General features: G+C 35.7%; 1 long non-coding RNA gene across 3 annotated transcripts; it reads right to left on the bottom strand.

Annotated features, from left to right (window-relative positions):
• Window positions 1-6,431: 6,431 nt before the first annotated feature.
• LOC130999041 (uncharacterized) lies at window positions 6,432-19,737 on the bottom strand. 3 transcript variants are annotated; one of them, XR_009093385.1, is made up of 6 exons: window positions 19,447-19,737; window positions 18,631-18,762; window positions 18,140-18,240; window positions 17,534-17,621; window positions 17,222-17,310; window positions 6,432-12,660 (listed from the first exon to the last, which is right to left on the bottom strand). It is a non-coding gene; the product is annotated as an uncharacterized LOC130999041 (long non-coding RNA). The 3 variants fall into 3 exon arrangements; XR_009093392.1 differs by having other exon boundaries at window positions 6,432-6,640; window positions 19,447-19,736; XR_009093384.1 differs by having other exon boundaries at window positions 6,432-6,997; window positions 19,447-19,735.
• Between the last annotated feature and the right edge of the window lie 131 nt (window positions 19,738-19,868).

Genomic DNA, 19,868 nt, shown 5'->3' on the forward strand with positions numbered 1-19,868 from the left:
AAAGATGAACTTATTTTAGGGACGGAGGGAGTATATCTTGAATTGAATGAGGTACGAGTTAATTAAATATGGATATACATACATACATACATACATAGCATGTATTTAAATTATTTATTTTGTGAACTCCTTCATGATATAATGTGTATTACCATTTTTCTATGACTTTGCCATAATTGTTAATTTGTCCCTTTTTGTAATAAACTTTAATTGGTGTAGTATGGAATGAGAAGATATGTTTTACTAATTTTGTAGTTCAAAATGAGTGATTTCCAGATTTGGATATATATTTATTAATTTTGAATTTGCTTAATTTTACAGCAATTAATTCAACTTAAATAATTAACTTATTTTATTTTTCATCATTTTGTAAAATGAAATAGGATTTAAGGAAAAAAAAATCACTGGGTCTGCATGAAGCTGGGATGGGCTTAAGAAATTGCAGCGTGGTTGATTTTCAGGTCGGCCCAACCTGACTCGATATGTTCCAAAAGCCGATAGATTAGGCCGGGCTGGCCTAACCCGCGGCCCACCCATTCTGTCACCTCTACACACAATCACATAAAAGTTGAGATTCTCATTTCACTTTAATCATCAACACTTTCATAAAAGTAAGATCATATTCTACTCATACCATAGTCAATTATTTTATTAAAACTCGTGTCATTCTCAAAAGATGATGAAATTGGAAGAAGAAGAAGAGAGTTTTTTTTTTCTTTTTTTCTTTCTTGTAGGCCCAATTGATTAAAAGTTAACTAGTGTTAATTATAAGTTCGACAAAAATATCCAAAAATAAAAGTTATTTTTAAAGGCTAAAAGCAATAACTTCAAAGAGTATTTACTTGAAAGGAAAGCTATTAACTTAAAATTTAATAATTAAGTTAACTTAAAATTAATAATTTTAATATAGATGGATAAGAGACTAACTTTTTCTAATCTATTATGAGCACTTCTAAATTGTGGTTGAATGTTTTATTTTTTCGTAAATTGTATCAATGCATTGTGCATATTTAAATTTAAATTTAGGTTCAAAAGCAATATCTGAACAAAGTTTATTTATCTTAGTTGATGTTTTTCTATCGGTATTTCAGTTGCCCATATAACCAACCCGTATAATCCCATACCCAACTTGTTCATCGCCCTTACTGAATAGTATTATAAGATTTTTAAAAATTTAAGACTTGTTTTTTTATTAATTGAAAATGATGAAATTCTAATTTAAAAATAAACAAACAAGTTATGAGTTAAATAAATAACTTGATGATAAAATAATCCATAGATCAAAATATAGAGAGAGAGTGATGTATGAAAGATGAGTGTAAAGACTTTGAGGAGTTTAACAATAGGGTTGTGGTTAGCATACTTACAGTACTAATCAACTGAGTTTATTGCCAGCTGCGTCTCCTGCTGCTGACAATCATCTCGGCGTCTCTTGGGCGGCATTCATTTTTTTTTATTTTTTTTCCTAGTATGTGTTGATTTTTGCTGTTGTATTCGTAGTCTAGATATTTGGAGCTTGTACTAAATTGATATTGTTCTCAAACATATTTCATATGGCTTTGCATTTGATGTTTTTTGCTTCATTTGATAGTTGGTAAGATGCCTATGATGATTTATGCGAAAATGTTGATGCCCTATTGTTCTTGATATTTTGAATATAATTTGAGCCGATTTGCATGATTGATGAGTAATTTTTGCCTTGGCTTTTGACATTGAACAAACTTGTGAGGATTTTAGCTATAACTGTCCATTATTCACAGTTTGTTCTTTGTTTTGAGTGTTGTCGTGTATGTAGTGAACTTCTAGAACTTGCCATGATTCTTAGTCGAGATTGTTGTTGTGCCCAGGATTTTGAGATGATTTTAGACCCTCTTTTGTAAGCCACATCATACCACGAACACTGTCCTTTAAACATTATCCTTTGCTATCCATTTTTGAACTTAATTAGCCTTTATTCTCTAGCCGGATTATACGGGGTGATAAAGTTTACAGGGATCCTTGTGTGGTGAATGTTTGTGGGTTGTAGATAGAAGAGATGAAAATGAGTACTATTCACTCTTATAAACTCTAGATAAAGTTATAAAGAAAAGAAAAGAAAAAGGAAAATGAATTGTAAAAGTCGAGTGTTTATTGAAAAAATCATGGAAAATCGACTTTGTGGGTTAGAAAAAAATTTTGCAGAGCATAAAAGATTGTCTAGTCCTGAATTGTTATGACTATATCTGTTGGTTGGTGTTGTTTATGGAGGCATAGTAGGTGGAAGATGAAATTTATTCCATACTCGATTGATGTAGTCATAAGGTTGGTGTTCTTGAGTTACTTGAGTCACTTAACCTAAATTTTCCTACCTTAATCAATGTCCCTACATTATAACTCGATTAAAAGACCTATTTGATCTTAGTCCTGGCACACTGTTAGCAATGGAGATTGTAGACGATTGACAAGCTTATTGTAAGTGATCTGCAGTGCATTGAATTTCGATGAGAGATACACGTCCTATTCCAATTAAATTGAGAGTGGAGTGATACACATTTTCTTGAGAGTCAATTATTAGAATGTCAATGTTTATTTTGTTATTGGTTGTATTTATTGGTGATTGTTGTGTTCACATGTTGAGGATTTGAGGGGATCTTTTGATTTATTTTTCTGAGGCATCGATGATCCAATCTTCTTAACCATTCGTGTTTATTGTCTTGTTCTTCTCGTTATTCGAGAACAAACAACATCTTAAGTTTGGGAGAGTTGATAAACACTCATTTGGCATAATTTTTATGGCCTATATTCTATGAATTATGTCAAAATTGTGCTCATTGTGTTATCGTTTAGAGTTTATTTCACATCATTTCATGATTTCATGTTTGGGTATAGTTTTAACTAATTTGATGCATGAATGAGTGTTTCTTGGAGTATTATGAATGAGGAATGTGTCTAAGGGAAGAGATGGAAGAGAAGCGGGCTCGAATATCGAGAAAAGACGAAGAAAATAAGAGAATTCCGTCTGATAAGCCAAAACGGCGACCTAGGGCTTCAATCGCCGAGTTCGGGCATTTTTAAGAGAGAAATCGCCGAGCAAAACGACAGGCGTCGTTCCGCCCGGTGAAGTCCCTTTTTGGTTTTAACGCTTTGAGCTTGAAGAACGGTGACCGCCGTTTTCAAAGGTCTTGGAGAAGGATTTCGGCGACTTGATCGGTGGTCGCCGATCGAGCTGCCGTTATCCCCGCATTTTTCAGTTTTCACGATTTTATCAATTACTTTTTATTTTTGTACTGGGTTTTTCCCTAAAACTATATATAGGCCTTTAATTTGACCTATCTAGGGTTCCAGACTTTATATTCCAATTTCATAGCCTTAGATTTTCATTGATTTCCAATTTTTAGAGCTTGAATTGAATTTCTGTAAGGATTGAAAATTCAAGATTGTTACATTGATTTTATTACGGATTTTTATATAATTCAATTTTCACAATTATTGTCTTTTTAATTATGTTTATGTTTTATTTTTATATGTTTATGTTTTATATTGGTGTGTGACCTACTCCCTCCGTCCGTCAAAAGTAGACCACTTTGGTTGGGCACGAGATTTAATAAAATTGATGATGATTTTGATGTAGTGAAGAAAGGGTCCCACCACTTTATGAGATGTGTGGTTGAGATTGAATTTGAGGTAGTTTTTTTGTAAATAAAGAGTGTTTGTAAGGATAAAAGATTAAAGTGGGTGGTGGGACCATTTCCATAAAAGGAAAGTGGTCTACTCTTTGCGGACGCCCAATATAGTAAAAGTGGTCTACTTTTGGCGGACGGAGGGAGTAATTATTACTAGAGTTTTCTTTAGAGTTAATTAGAGTAATTTTCGTTTACCAGTCCTCGTGGATACGATACTCTCCTTGCATATATATATACATATAGGGCAAAGTTATATAGAAACGCAAATATATGCAGAGAAATGAGACGAAATCTCAACCGTTGATCTTGTTTACTCTAACTGTCAGCGTTCGTTCATTCAACGCGAAATTTTGTTGAACATGAACAGCCATTGAACCCTCCATAAGTTCAACAAATTATTTGTATATTCAACAGTACCAACTACCATGTTCATTGTTTCTGCATAAGCTTTGTTTCTGTAGAAAGCAACTCACTCTCTCTCTATATATAATGTAATTATTCATACAAAAAGTTATACTCCCTCCATCCACAAAGTATTGCCCCATTTACTGTTCGGCACAAGTTTTAAGTGGTTGTGAGTGAAATATAAGGGTAATTGACTAAGTGATAAAGTAGTTGGCTAAAGTGTTAAAGGTGTTGTGTGGTGGATCCACTAGTAATAAAGTGTAATAAAATACTAGAATATAAAAATGAAATAAGTTGTTGTATGGTGGGATCCATTAGTGGCAATTGATGGTAAATAAATGAAAGAAAAAAGGGTGTAGTGGTACAAAAAGCAGAGTAGTGCATTACTTTGTGGACAAGGAAAAATGGGTAAATAGGGCAATATTTCATGGACGGAGGGAGTATAAAATTAACACAAACATTTGTTTTTAAAAAAGAATTATAAAATGAATCAATATATTTACCTACACCTTTATTACATTCTAAACTTAAAAAATATGTAAAACAATAAACAAGGTATCTACTTATTTACCCAAAGAGAAAATAGAAAAAGAAATAAAATTAATATAGTAGGAAAAAGAGTAAACATATAATTAAGGGGAAAAAAACATTAAAGAAAGTGGGGATGAAAGAGAAAAAAAAAAAATATTTTAAAGCATTAATTACCAATTTACCATGCCTTATTCATTCGAAATTTGGTTTTTATGTTTTAAAATTAAAGATTTCTAAAATGAATCAATAAAATTTTAAATAAAAATTTAAAATATAATTCAAATAAAAAATTTAAATTAAAATTTATTGTATATAAAGAAAAAGTTTATTATGAAACTTTAAATAATCATAGATTATTCATTCTAAATTTACGTCATAATCTTTAATTTGAATTGAATATTTTTTCATAAATCAAATTTCAAAAAAATTTAGAAGTAAATGATAAAAGAAGATTATTTTGGGAGATGATCTTTTTATTTGTATGATATTTATTCACGAACCACATTATTTTGAAAGAAAAATGTGTTTTGAAGTACCAAAATATCGAAAACAAACATTATAAAGTAAAAATAAAGATAATTAAATAAAAAATAGTGTATAAAATGAAATATAGAAAATAAAATATAGCTAAAAATAAACAATTATATGCAACAATAATAAGAGATAAAAAATAATTAGTGACTTCTAACTTTATGCCATTTTTATTTTATATTCATTTTTAGTATGTATATTCAATATTTTCTTATTAGTTAAATTATACTAAGATTTTTAGAGAGGAAAAGAGGTCCAGGAGAAATAGGCAAACTTGCACTTAAAAAATAGAAAAAAAAAACATGCATATAAAAAGTAAAAAGGAAAAAGAAAAAAAAAGGTAAACCTGCATATAATATAAGAAGGAAAAAAGAAAAAGATAATAGTCAAACTATACATGAAAAAACTGCACGATTCTACTTATTGAATATGCGGTGGAATTTAGCGGGAAGAAAAAAAGACAAACTTGCAATTTAAAAAAAAAATGCCGGGATATTAGTTTGTTAAAAACTGTGTTTTAATATATATATATATATAAACAAGTCACTATAATGAGAGAGTTAGCTCTTAAAAAGAAGAGAAGAGAAACTGAGGGTGCAGAGAATAAGGGAAACAGAGAGACATGAAATTGACAACAATCTGCTAAACTGCAAATGTCGTCTCTTTTAAACGATTGGGTGAAGAAATGAACCAATGGATATGCGAAGAAGAGTCGGTGAGTTGGTATTTGTGTGGGGTGGGGAGTGTAATGATAATCTGATAGTTGGTATTTTAATTTAAATTAAATATTTAAATATATTAACATCATATAAAATCGGTTATTGGGTACACCTGAAAACCAAACAACAAAAACAGCTCTTTCACACGCTCAAAAGCACGAGAGCTCTTTCATACGTTAACGGGACACGAGCTATTCCAAATCAACTCAATAGTATACGAAGACATGACAATAAAAACTAAAACACACAAGGAGCTCTTTCACAAGCACTATAATATATTTCACTAACATAGCGACATACACCATTTCACAATCACTAGGGAAAATAAGCCACAAGGACGGACAAAAGACCTCTTTCATATATACAAGGATAGACATATCAGCTTTTTCCTAAGCACAAACACATAAAAGTTTTAAGCTCTTTAATAAATAGTAGGGACATGTGAGCATCAAGCTTTGAGGGATACGTGAGCTAAAGCTCGTTTCATAAGCAACATGGATCCTTGACCACGATCTCTTTCATAAGCAACATGTGTCGCATGAGCATTATTAAGCGCTTTCATATCATAAACGACACACGGCCATTGAGCATATAACTCTTTTATAAGTAGGAGAGACACTTGAGCATATCGCTCGTTCATCAGCAATGGGGACACATGAGTATTAAACTCTTTCAAAAGCAATAGAACATCTGAGCTTGAAGCTCTTACATAAGCAAGAAGCAAAACATGAGTTTGAACTCTTTTGTAAACAGTAGGGAGAATTGAGCATTAACCAACGCATGAGCATTAACCTATTTCATAAGCAATAAGGACATGTGAGCAAGCTCTTTCATAAGCAACTGAAACATTTGAGAATTTAGCTCCTTCATGAACTTGAGGGACACGTAAGCATTAAACTCAAAAATAATCATCGACAAGTGAGAATTCACTCTTTTATAAGCAAGAGGGACACACAAGCATAAACCACATTCATAAACATTAGAGACACGTGAGCAGATTACTCTTTCATAAGCAATAAGGAAACAAGAGCATTAAGTTCTTCCAAAAGCAACAGGACGCATGAGCTGTAAGCACTTGTATAAGCAATGGGGGCATATGGGCTTCAAGCTCTTTTATAAGCGACAAGGACACGTGAGCTTAAGGGCTCTCTGTCATAAACAATAGAGAAATGTGAGCATTGAGATCTTTAAAAAGCAATGAAACATGTGAGATTTAAACTCTTTTATAAGCGATCAGGATATGTGAGCTCTAAACTATTTCGTTGGCAACATGAGCAAGTGGGATATGAGCTTTATGCTCTTTTCTAAGCAGCAGGGACTAGTGAGCTTTAAGCTCATTTATAAGTGATACGGACAAGCGAGCTTTAAGCTCTTTTATAAACCACTGGGACACATGAGCTTTTAGTTTTTTTATAAGCAATATGAACATGTGAGCATTAAGCTCTAAGGGATACATGAGCATTAAGCACTGTTCATGAACAACTAAGATGCTTGAGCAAGTTCTTTCATAAGCAACTTGGACGCATGAGCATTAAATGCTTTAATAGACGAGCATTGTGCTATTTCATAATCACTGGAAACAACTTAAGTTCAATTACAAGCAAGAAGGATACATGACTGTTAAGCTCTTTTACAAGCAAAAGAGACACATGAGCTTTAAGCTCCTTTATAAGCCAAAGGGACAAGTGGACTTTAAAGCCCTATAGAACAAGGAAACATGAACTTTAAGCTCTCTTTTAGAACAGACAAGGACAAGTTAGCTTTAAACTCTTTTATAAGCAGCAGAGACAATGAACTTTATGCTCGTTTATAAGCGGCACGGAAAAGTGAGCTTTAAGCTCGTTTATAAGTCAAAAGGACATAAGTTTTATGCTGTTTTTATAAGCGTAGGCCAAAAGGACATAAGTTTTATGCTGTTTTTATAAGCAGTAGGGACAAGTGAGCTTTAAGTTCTTATACAAGTGAGATGGATAAGTGAGCTTTAAGCTCTTCCATAAGCCACAAAGAAACATGAGTATTAAGTTTTTTTTTTTTTAAGCAGTAGGGATATCTGAGAATCATGCAGATACGTGACCATTAAGAGCTTTCACATATGAGCAGTGTGCTATTATTGGGACACATGAGCATTAAGCTCTTTTACTAGCAAAAGGGACACGTGAGCATTAAACTCTTTTATATGCAACAGGGAAGATTGAGAATCCAGCTCTTTCAAAAGTAACATGACATGTGAGCTCTTTTAAGTTCTTTTACAAGTGAGATGGACAAGTGAGCTTTAAGCTCTTCTATAAGCAACAAAGAAACATGAGAATTAAGTTTTTTTTCTAAGCAGCAGGGACACGTGAGCTATAAGCAATAGGAACATGTGAGCACCAAATTCTAGGAGAAACATGAGCATTAAGCTCTTTCATAAGAAAAGGGACGCTTGAGAAAGTTCTTTCATAAGCAACACAGACGCGTGAGCATTGAGCGCTTTCACATCAGAATCGTACTATTTTATAATCATTGGACACATGAGCACCAAGATCTTGTATAAGAAAGAGGGACATATGACCGTTAAATCTCTTTCATAAGCAGCAGGGACATGTGAGCTTTAACCTCTTTTATAAGACACTGACAAGTGAGCTCTAAACACTTTTATAATTGATAAGGACAAGTGAGCTTCATGCTATTTTATGCGAGCTTTAAGCTCTTTTATAAGCGATAGGGGCAAGTAAAGCTTTAAGCTCTTTTTTTAAGCAACAGGAACACATAAGTGTTGCGTTCTTTTATAAGAGACGGGTACAAGTGAGCTGTAAGCTCTTTTACAAGGCCCAGGGACACGTAAGCTTCATGGTCTTCTATAAGCAGCAGGGACACGTGAGATATAAGCACTTTCGTAAGTGATTCGGACAAGTGAGCTTTAAGCTCTTCTATAAACCATTGGGACAAGTGAGCTTTAAACCCTTTTATAAGCCAATAGGACACATGAGCTTTCAGCTTTAAGCCCTTTTATAAGCTACAGGGACAAGCAAACTTTAAGCTCTTTTATGAGCCACAGGCACGTGAGCCTCATACTCTTTTATAAGCAGCAGGACGAATGAGCTTCAAGCTCTTTTATAAGCGACAAGGACACGTGAGCTTTAAGCTCTTTAAGAAGCGATAAAGACATGAGGCCTTTATGCTCTTTTTTATAAACAAGAGGGACAAGTGAGCTTTAAGCTCTTTTCTCCGCCACAGGAAAATGTGATCTTCATGCTCTTTTATATACACAGACCCCAGAACTTGGAGCTCTTCTATAAGCTGCAGAGACAAGTGAGCTTTAAGTTCTTTTATAAGCGGGGGGGACAAGTGAGCTTTAGCTCTTTTGCAAGCGACAAGGACAAGTGAGCTTCATGCTCTTTTATGTGAGCTTTAAGTTGTTATAGTAGGGACATGGACAAGTTTATTTTAATCTCTTTTATAAGCAACAGGGACACATGAGCTTTAAACTCTTTTATAAGAGACATGTGACCGTTAAGCTCTTTTATAAACAATAGGGACACATGAGCCTTAAGCAATAGAGACACATGAGTTTTAAGCTCTTTTACAAGCATCAAGGACACATGAGCTATATGCTATTTTATAAACGACAGGGACATTTATAAATGGAGAGGGACAAGTAACTTTTAAGCTCTTTGATAAGCAACAGGGAGAAGTGAGCTTTAAGCTCTTTTATAGGCCACAGAAACATGTGCGCTTCATGCTCTTTTATAAGGGACAGGGACACATGAGCTTTGAGCTCTTTATAAGTGACATAGACAAGTGAGCTGAATGCTCTTTTATAAGTGACAGGGGGATGTGAGGTTTAAGCTCTTCTATAAAAGAGAGAGGGACAAGTCAGCTATAAGCTATTTTACAAGCAACCAGGACACGTGAGCTTTATGCTATTGTATAAGTGAGAGGGACAAGTGAGCTTTAACCTCTTTTATAAGACACTGACAAGTGAGCTTTAAACCCTTTTATAATTGATAAGGACAAGTGAGCTTCATGCTATTTTATGCGAGCTTTAAGCTCTTTTATAAGCGATAGGGGCAAGTAAAGCTTTAAGCTCTTTTTTTAAGCAACAGGAACACATAAGTGTTGCGTTCTTTTATAAGAGACGGGTACAATTTACAAGGCCCAGGGACACGTAAGCTTCATGGTCTTCTATAAGCAGCAGGGACACGTGAGATATAAGCACTTTCGTAAGTGATTCGGACAAGTGAGCTTTAAGCTCTTCTATAAACCATTGGGACAAGTGAGCTTTAAACCCTTTTATAAGCCAATAGGACACATGAGCTTTCAGCTTTAAGCCCTTTTATAAGCTACAGGGACAAGCAAACTTTAAGCTCTTTTATGAGCCACATGGACACGTGAGCTTCATACTCTTTTATAAGCAGCAGGACGAATGAGCTTCAAGCTCTTCTATAATCCATCAGCACACGTGAGTTTCATGCTCTTTTATGTGAGCTTTAAGTTGTTTTAGTAGAGACATGGACAAGTTTATTTTAATCTCTTTTATAAGCAACATGGACACATGAGCTTTAAACTCTTCTATAAGAGACAGGGACAAGCAACCTTTAAGCTTTTCCATAAGCCATAGGGACAAGTGGGCTTTATGCTCTTTAATAAGCAGCAGGGACAAGTGAGCGTTATGCTTTAAGCTCTTTAATTAATGATGGGAACAAGTGAGCGTTAAACTCTTTCATAAATGACAGGGACAAGTGAGCTTTACGCTCTTTTATGAGCAGCTGGAGCAAGTAAGCTTTATGGTCTTTTACGAGTGGCAGAGAAAAGTGAGCTTTAAGCTCTTATATTAAACAACAGGGGCACGTGAGCCTTACGCCCTTTTATAAGCGAGATGGACAAGTGACCTCTAAGCTTTTTCATAAATGGGCAGGAAACGCTGAGCTTTATGCTATTTTATAAGCGGGAGAGACAAGAGAGCTTTAAACTATTTTATATCCGCTCTATGCTCTTTTATGTGAGCTTTTAAGTTGTTCTATTAGGGACATCGACAAGATTATTTTAATCTCTTTTATAAGCAACAGGGAGCGTGAGCTTTAAACTCTTCTATAAGAGACTGGGACAAGTAACCTTTATGCTTTTCTATAAGCCATAGGGACACGCGAGCTTTATGCTCTTTAATATGCAGCAGGGACAAGTGAGCTTTATGCTTTAAGCTCTTTAATTACGATGAGGATAAGTGAGCTTTAAGTTCTTTTATAAATGACAGGGACAAGTGAGCTTTATGTTTTTCAATAAACAGCATGGGCAAGTGAGCTTCATGCTCTTTTTAAGTAACAAGGGCAAGTGAGCTTTAGGCTGTTTCATAAGCCACGCGATAAGTGAATTTTAATCTCTTTTATAAGCAGTAGGGACATGCGAGAATCAAGCGATGAGTGATACGTGAGCATTAAGTTCATTTATAAGCCAAAAGGACATAAGTTTTATGCTGTTTTTATATGCAGTAGGGACAAGTGAGCTTTAAGCTCTTATACAAGTGAGATGGATAAGTGAGCATTAAGCTCTTCTATAAGCCACAAAGAAACGTGAGTATTAAGTTTTTTTTCTATTTTTTAAGCAGTAGGGATATCTGAGCATCATGCAGATACGTGACCATTAAGAGCTTTCACATATGAGCAGTGTGCTATTATTGGGACACATGAGCATTAAGCTCTTTTAATAGCAAAAGGGATACGTGAGCATTAAACTCTTTTAGATGCAACAGGGACGATTGAGAATCCAACACTTTCAAACGTAACATGACACGTGAGCTCTTTTAAGTTCTTTTACAAGTGAGATGGACAAGTGAGCTTTAAGCTCTTCTATAAGCAACAAAGAAACATGAGAGTTAAGTTTTTTTTCTAAGCAGCAGGGACACGTGAGCTATAAGCAATAGGAACATGTGAGCACCAAATTCTAGGAGAAACATGAGCATTAAGCTCTTTTCACAAGAAAAGGGACGCTTGAGAAAGATCTTTCATAAGCAACACAGACGCGCGAGCATTGAGCGCTTTCACATGAGCATCGTACTATTTTATAATCATTGGACACATGAGCACCAAGGTCTTGTATAAGAAAGAGGGACATATGACCGTTAAATCTCTTTCATAAGCAGCAGGGACATGTGAGCTTCGAACTCTATCGTAACTCGTAAGCGATAGGGACAAGTGAGCTTCAAACTCTTATATAACCGACAGGAACAAGTAAGCTTTAAGCTCTTTTTTAAGCAAAAAGGACATGTAAAGCTTTAAGCTCTTTTGTAAGCAACAGGAACACATAAGCGCTGTGCTCTTTTATAAGAGACGGGTACAAGTGAGATGTAAGCTCTTTTACAAGGCACAGGGACACGTAAGCTTCATGGTCTTCTAGATGCAGAGCAGGGAGGCGTGAGATATAAGCACTTTCTTAAGTGATTCGGACAAGTGAGCTTTAAGCTCTTCTATAAACCACTGGGACAAGTGAGCTTTAAACTCTTTTATAAGCCAATAGGACACATGAGCTTTCAGCTTTAAGCCCTTTTATAAGCTACAGGGACAAGCAAACTTTAAGCTCTTTTATGAGCGACAGGCACGTGAGCTTCATACTTTTTTATAAGCAGCAAGACGAATGAGCTTCAAGCTCTTTTATAAGCCATAGGGATACGTGAGCTTTAAGCTCTTTAAGAAGCGATAAAGACATGTGGCCTTTATGCTCTTTTTTATAAACAAGAGGGACAAGTGAGCTTTAAGCTCTTTTCTACGCCATAGGAAAATGTGATCTTCATGCTCTTTTATATACACAGACCCAAGAACTTGGAGCTCTTCTATAAGCTGCAGAGACAAGTGAGCTTTAAGTTCTTTTATAAGCGGGGGGGACAAGTGAGCTTTAGCTCTTTTGCAAGCGACAAGGACAAGTGAGCTTCATGCTCTTTTATGTGAGCTTTAAGTTGTTTTAGTAGGGACATGGACAAGTTTATTTTAATCTCTTTTATAAGCAACAGGGACGCATGAGGTTTAAACTCTTTTATAAGAGACATGTGACCGTTAAGCACTTTTATAAACAATAGGGACACATGAGCTTTAAGCTCTTTTATAAGCGATAGACACGTGAGCTTTAAGCTCTTTTACAAGCATCAAGGACACATGAGCTATATGCTATTTTATAAACGACAGGGACATTTATAAATGGAGAGGGACAAGTAACTTTTAAGCTCTTTGATAAGCAACAGGGAGAAGTGAGCTTTAAGCTCTTTTATAGGCCATAGAGACACGTGCGCTTCATGCTCTTTTATAAGGGACAGGGACACATGAGCTTTGAGCTCTTTATAAGTGACATAGACAAGTGAGCTGACTGCTCTTTTATAAGTGACAGGGAGATGTGAGGTTTAAGCTCTTCTATAAAAGAGAGAGGGACAAGTCAGCTATAAGCTATTTTACAAGAAAACAGGACACGTGAGCTTTATGCTCTTGTATAAGTGGGAGGGACAAGTGAGCTTTAACCTCTTTTATCAGACACAAGTGAGCTCTAAACACATTTATAATTGATAAGGACAAGTAAGCTTCATGCTATTTTATGTGAGCTTTAAGCTCTTTTATAAGCGATAGGGGCAAGTAAAGCTTTAAGCTCTTTTTTAAGCAACAGGAACACATAAGTGTTGCGTTCTTTTATAAGAGACGGGTACAAGTGAGCTGTAAGCTCTTTTACAAGGCCCAGGGACACGTAAGCTTCATCTCTTCTATAAGCAGCAGGGACACGTGAGATATAAGCACTTTCGTAAGTGATTCGGACAAGTGAGCTTTAAGCTCTTCTATAAACCATTGGGACAAGTGAGCTTTAAACCCTTTTATAAGCCAATAGGACACATGAGCTTTCAGCTTTAAGCCCTTTTATAAGCTACAGGGACAAGCAAACTTTAAGCTCTTTTATGAGCCACATGGACACGTGAGCTTCAAGCTCTTTTATAATCCATCGGGACACGTGAGTTTCATGCTCTTTTCTGTGAGCTTTAAGTTGTTTTAGTAGGGACATGGACAAGTTTATTTTAATCTCTTTTATAAGCAACAGGGACACATGAGCTTTAAACTCTTCTATAAGAGACAGGGACAAGCAACCTTTAAGCTTTTCCATAAGCCATAGGGACAAATGGGCTTTATGCTCTTTAATAAGCAGCAGGGACAAGTGAGTGTTATGCTTAAAGCTCTTTAATTAATGATGGGAACAAGTGAGCGTTAAACTCTTTCATAAATGACAGGGACAAGTGAGCTTTAAACTCTTTGATAAGCAATAGGAACATGAGAGCACCAAATTCTAGGAGAAACATGAGTATTAAAGGGACGATTGAAAAAGTTCTTTCATAAGCAACACAGACGCGTGAGCATTGAGCGCTTTCACATGAGCATCATACTATTTTATAATCATTGGACACATGAGCACCAAGGTCTTGTATAAGAAAGAGGGACATATGACCGTTAAATCTCTTTCATAAGCAGCAGGGACATGTGAGCTTTGAACTCTATTGAAAGCGATAGGGACAAGTGAGCTTCAAACTCTTATATAACCGACAGCAACAAGTAAGCTTTAAGCTCTTTTTTAAGCAACAAGGACATGTAAAGCTTTAAGATCTTTTGTCAGCAACAGGAACACATAAGCGTTGCGCTCTTTTATAAGAGACGGGTACAAGTGAGCTGTAAGCTCTTTTACAAGGCCCAGGGACACGTAAGCTACATGGACTTTTAAAAGCAGCAGGGACGCGTGAGATATAAGCACTTTCTTAAGTGATTCGGACAAGTGAGCTTTAAACTCTTTTATAAGCCAATAGGACACATGAGCTTTCAGCTTTAAGCCCTTCTATAAGCTACAGGGACACGCAAACTTTAAGATCTTTTATGAGCCACAGGGACACGTGAGCTTCATACTCTTTTATAAGCAGCAGGACGAATGAGCTTCAAGCTCTTTTATAAGCCATAGGGATACGTGAGCTTTAAGCTGTTTAAGAAGCGATAAAGACATGTGACCTTTATATGCTCTTTTTTATAAACAAGAGGGACAACTGAGCTTTAAGCTCTTTTCTACGCCACAGGAAAATGTGATCTTCATGCTCTTTTATATACAGACCCCAGAACTTTGAGCTCTTCTATAAGCTGCAGAGACAAGTGAGGTTTAAGTTCTTTTATAAGCGGGGGGGACAAGTGAGCTTTAGCTCTTTTGCAAGGCGACAAGGACAAGTGAGCTTTAAGCTCTTTTATAATCCATCGGAACACGTGAGTTTCATGCTCTTTTATGTGAGCTTTAAGTTGTTTTAGTAGGGACATGGACAAGTTTATTTTAATCTTTTATAAGCAACAGGGACACATGAGCTTTAAACTCTTCTATAAGAGACATGTGACCGCTAAGCTCTTTTATAAACAATAGGGACATATGAGCCTTAAGCAATAGATACACATGAGCTTTAAGCTCTTTTACAAGCGATAGACACGTGAGCTTAAAGCTCTTTTACAAGCATCAAGGACACATGAGCTATATGCTATTTTATAAACGACTGGGACATTTATAAATGGGAAGGGACAAGTAACTTTTAAGCTCTTTGATAAGCAACAGGGAGAAGTGAGCTTTAGGCTCTTTTATAGGCCACAGAGACACGTGCGCTTAATGCTCTTTTATAAGGGACAGGGACACATGAGCTTTGAGCTCTTTATATGTGACATAGACAAGTGAGCTGAATGTTCTTTTATAAGTGACAGGGAGACGTAAGGTTTAAGCTCTTCTATAAGAGAGAGAGGGACAAGTCATCTATAAGCTATTTTACAAGCAACAGAGCTTTATGCTCTTGTATAAGTATGAGGGACAAGTGAGCTTTAACCTCTTTTATAAGGGACACCGACAAGTGAGCTCTAAACTCTTTTATAATTCACAAGGACAAGTGAGCTTCATGCTATTTTATGTGAGCTTTAAGCTCTTTATAAGTGATAGGGGCAAGTAAACTTTAAACTCTTTTATAAGCAACAGGGAACACGTAAGCTTTAGGCGCTTTAATAAGGAGTACGGACAAATGAGTTTTAACCTCTTTTATAATTGATACGGACAAGTGAGCTGTAAGCTCTTTCATATGCCACAGGGACACATGAGGGACGTGTGAGTATCAACTCTGCGTGCGCATTAAGCTCTTTTCATAAGCAGCTCTTTTGATATGCAACAGGGACATTCGAGAAAGTTTTTTGATAAGCAACAGAGACATTTGAGCATTAAGCGCTTTCACACATGATCATCAAGCTATATCATAATCATTGGGTTATGAGCATAAAACTCTTTTTTAAGCAAGGACACGTGAGTGTTAAGCACTTTTATAAGCAACCGGGACACATGAGCTTTAAGCTCTTTTATAAGCACCAGGGACATGTGAGCATTAAGCTCTTGCTTAGGAGTGACACATGAGCATTGTGCTCTTTTGTAAGTAAGAGGGACACATGGGCACTAAACTCTTTTATAAAGAGAAGGGACACGTGAGCATTAAGCCATTTCATCATCATTAGGAACACGTGAACACTAAGTTCTTTCACGAGCATCAAGGACAATTGAATAAAGCTCTTTCATAAGCAAAGGGGCAAGTGAGCATAAAGTTCTTTCATAAGCAAAGGGACACGTGAGCATTATGGTCTTGCATAAGGACACAAGAGCATTAACCTCTTGCATAAGGAAGCACGAGCATTAACCTCTTGCATTAGAGGGACGCGCAAGCATTAAGCTCTTGCATAAGAGGTTCGCGTGAGCATTAAGTTGTTGCATAAGAGGGACACGTGAGCATTCTCTTGCATAAGGGGGACCCGTGAGCATACCTCTTGCATAAGAGGGACCCATGAGCAATAAGTTCTTGCATAAGAGGGACACGTGAAGAATAAGGTGTTGCAAGAGAGGGAACATGAGCATTAAGCTCTTGCATAAAAGGGACACATAAGGAATTGAGGATTAAGGTGTTGCATAAGGACACATGAGGATTAAGGTGTTGCATAAGAGGGACTCGTGAGAATTATGCTTGTGATTAGAATGTTGAGATACTTTATAATGCAAATGTGTCTTTTATGCATGTTCCATTGCTAGCAATTCTTCTAAGGTTGAATTAGTTAATTGTGTATACATATTAAAGTTTGTGATTAAGTTTCTTTTATGCAGGAGTTGTGTGCGAAAAATTATATTGTTCTACAGTTCAAGAGATGTTCCGCTTCTTATTGATTGTGATTTGATTGAGCATCAAACTTGTGATTAGAATGATGAGATACTTCACCAAGTTAGACAAAAACTGTCATTCAACTGATCAAACAACTATTTAAAGCATCATAAAAGTTCCCAACAAATAATGACTAATTGTATACATGTCATAGTAGCTATGGAAGTTACCTTTTTCTTGCCAAGAACAAGTAGATAGGTTCAGCTCTTGTTAATTCACCACTTGGAACCTTGATAGGGCTTCCCAAGTAGATCAGTACCTGTGTTTCAAACAATAGCCAGAAACATCATTACATTGTAGAATATAAGTTAAAGATTAATATGTAGATGAGAAAGAATGATTCTTTCAAGATAAACAATGTTGCTGCGAAATGGATTGACACTAATTATTATCTCAAATAAGATTTAAAAACATGACCAGAATGAGTGACAAAATTTAATAAAATAAATTTAAAAATCTAATGTTATGAACAAAAAAAGTACCTGTGGCTCTGTAGCGCTATCATAGATAGTACCTTCTGGAGAATATGAGATGCCACTTACGGTCTATACAGCTACAACAATGATTCAACTGCAACAATGTATTCAGGTATAAGATTGGAACATCATTTTGCAAATTGAAGCACACATACACGTGCTAGAAAAGCAAGTATTATACTTACATTAGATCTTTAGGAAGACTGACACAATTAGCTTTTGATATATAAAATCACAATTGTTCTCACGAAAAGGGTGAACTCTTAGTGATCGAAAGTAACGACATTTGAATCAATTTTTACAGTAAAAATAGTTTTAAGAAAATGTGCAGCACGCGTATTGATGTGAATGGATTATGCATATACATGGACAAAATAATTGAAGCAGATAAGAATAAATAACAAATAATGAACAGGTATAGTATCAAACTATCTCATATTTCAACACATAATTCAAATTTTCACTAAGATATTCATACATTAAATATCCAACATTAAAAAATAAAAATCTTGCATCCATATCACAATACATAATACTACAAGTTTGGGTTAAGTTTGAATCCACCCTAAACTAATACAAACAAAAAAAGCTCAAAATAGTAGTCGTTAGAACCTCATATCCAAAACCAACGAATCTCTTCATCAACCAATATTATCCTTTCACGAGTGTATGAGAATGGCCAAACCACCAGCAGAGCATCCTGTGAGAAGGGCCTGTGAAGTTGGCATAAGCAATTGTAAAACCTAATACTTGCAATAAATTGATGATGGCAACAATATACATTCGATTCATCAAACAGATAAACATGTCATATTGTTTTGAATAATCAGGCTGGAGAGGAGAAAGACTCAGTATAGGCTTCATGTACTCAGCTTTTGATATCACTCAAGCATATCAAGAGAACTACAAGGAAAATTCAAACTTGAAAAGGCAATATTTGAGATGGAAAAAAAGTAGATTTATCAAACAGTTATACAAAACATATATTTGCACAGTTGTAACTTATATTAAACTCGACCATGATATTTAAAGAGCCATATGCAATGCAAAACTTAAACTTAAAATATATGCAATATATTTTAGGATCACAGTTAACATCATACGGGGATTCTGAACTTGATCATGGCTCAAGCTACCCGCCAAAACTGATCTTGTTTGGCCATATAAGTTGATGAACCTAATCTTGTTCTCTTCCGAGCCGAACAAGATGGCATATTGCTACACCATCCTCCACCCTACATAGCAACACAATACTCATATAAGTAGTTGACCACAACAATAAAAGTAGTTGATCCACAAAATAGATGTGCTCTTATGATATCAACATTAGTCTTCCTAGTGTTAGCACATCTTGCACAAGGACAAGATATTCTGCTAACATCAGTAGCATTTTGCAAGGCAAATTTCACGAAAGCTTCAACCCCATTCTCGTACTCGGACTATAATCTACTTATTGACATCCATGTCTTATCCATTTTATCAATAAAAAAGGAAATAAGGAATTTTATCTACACAAAGCCCCAACACCAAATGGCTTAATCCTCTTACAATAATGTCTCGAACCGAAATTCGAGACCAAACAGAGAGATTCAAATAGGCATCAACAAACTTAGAGAACGATAAATAAATCACTAAATACAACGAAGCCTTGTCTTTTACTATTCAAAAACATTAAAACCAAATGAGCACATAACAAAATATAAGAACACAGAATATATGTGAAAACTAAAATGGAACTAATTTCGTAAAATGGATGGGTGATTCGTAATACAGATATAAACAGTATAATAAGTCAAATCATTGAGTTTCATTTACGTGACTTGATTAAAGTTAGATGTATTTGACAAAAAATTAAAATAAAATAAAAAAAAAATCATTGACAATTGGAATTAGATTTCGGCTGTTGAACGCTAGCCTACCATTGTGACAGAGCGGCGGAAGTTTTCAGGTCGAGGAGCGGCGCTGGTGTCGGCGTTCGGTGCAGCGCGGAGGCAGAGATGGGGGTGGGGGGACGACGTTGCTGAGGTGATGCGAGAAGGAGGCAAAGTCGCGCCGTCGAAGGCGGTGGAATAGGGGAGGACGCGGCCACAGATGTCGGAAGGAGACAATCGGAGATGGCGTGCTGAGGCGGAAGACGGTGAAGTGCAAAATTAGGGTTATTCGCAGATTTAGGGTATAAATATATTTAGGGCGTGTTTGAATCTATCTATTATATGAGACGGGTTTGACCCGATCCGTGCGCAGTTTATATATATAATACAATTGTTAACAAAATTAGAAATGTGAGAGTTGGTGCAATGGTTAAAGCCGCATAGTTTCTCTCATACCTAAAGGGTCGTAT

Source organism: Salvia miltiorrhiza, chromosome 1 (assembly GCF_028751815.1).
Source record: "Salvia miltiorrhiza cultivar Shanhuang (shh) chromosome 1, IMPLAD_Smil_shh, whole genome shotgun sequence".
Classification (NCBI taxonomy): Eukaryota; Viridiplantae; Streptophyta; class Magnoliopsida; order Lamiales; family Lamiaceae; genus Salvia; species Salvia miltiorrhiza.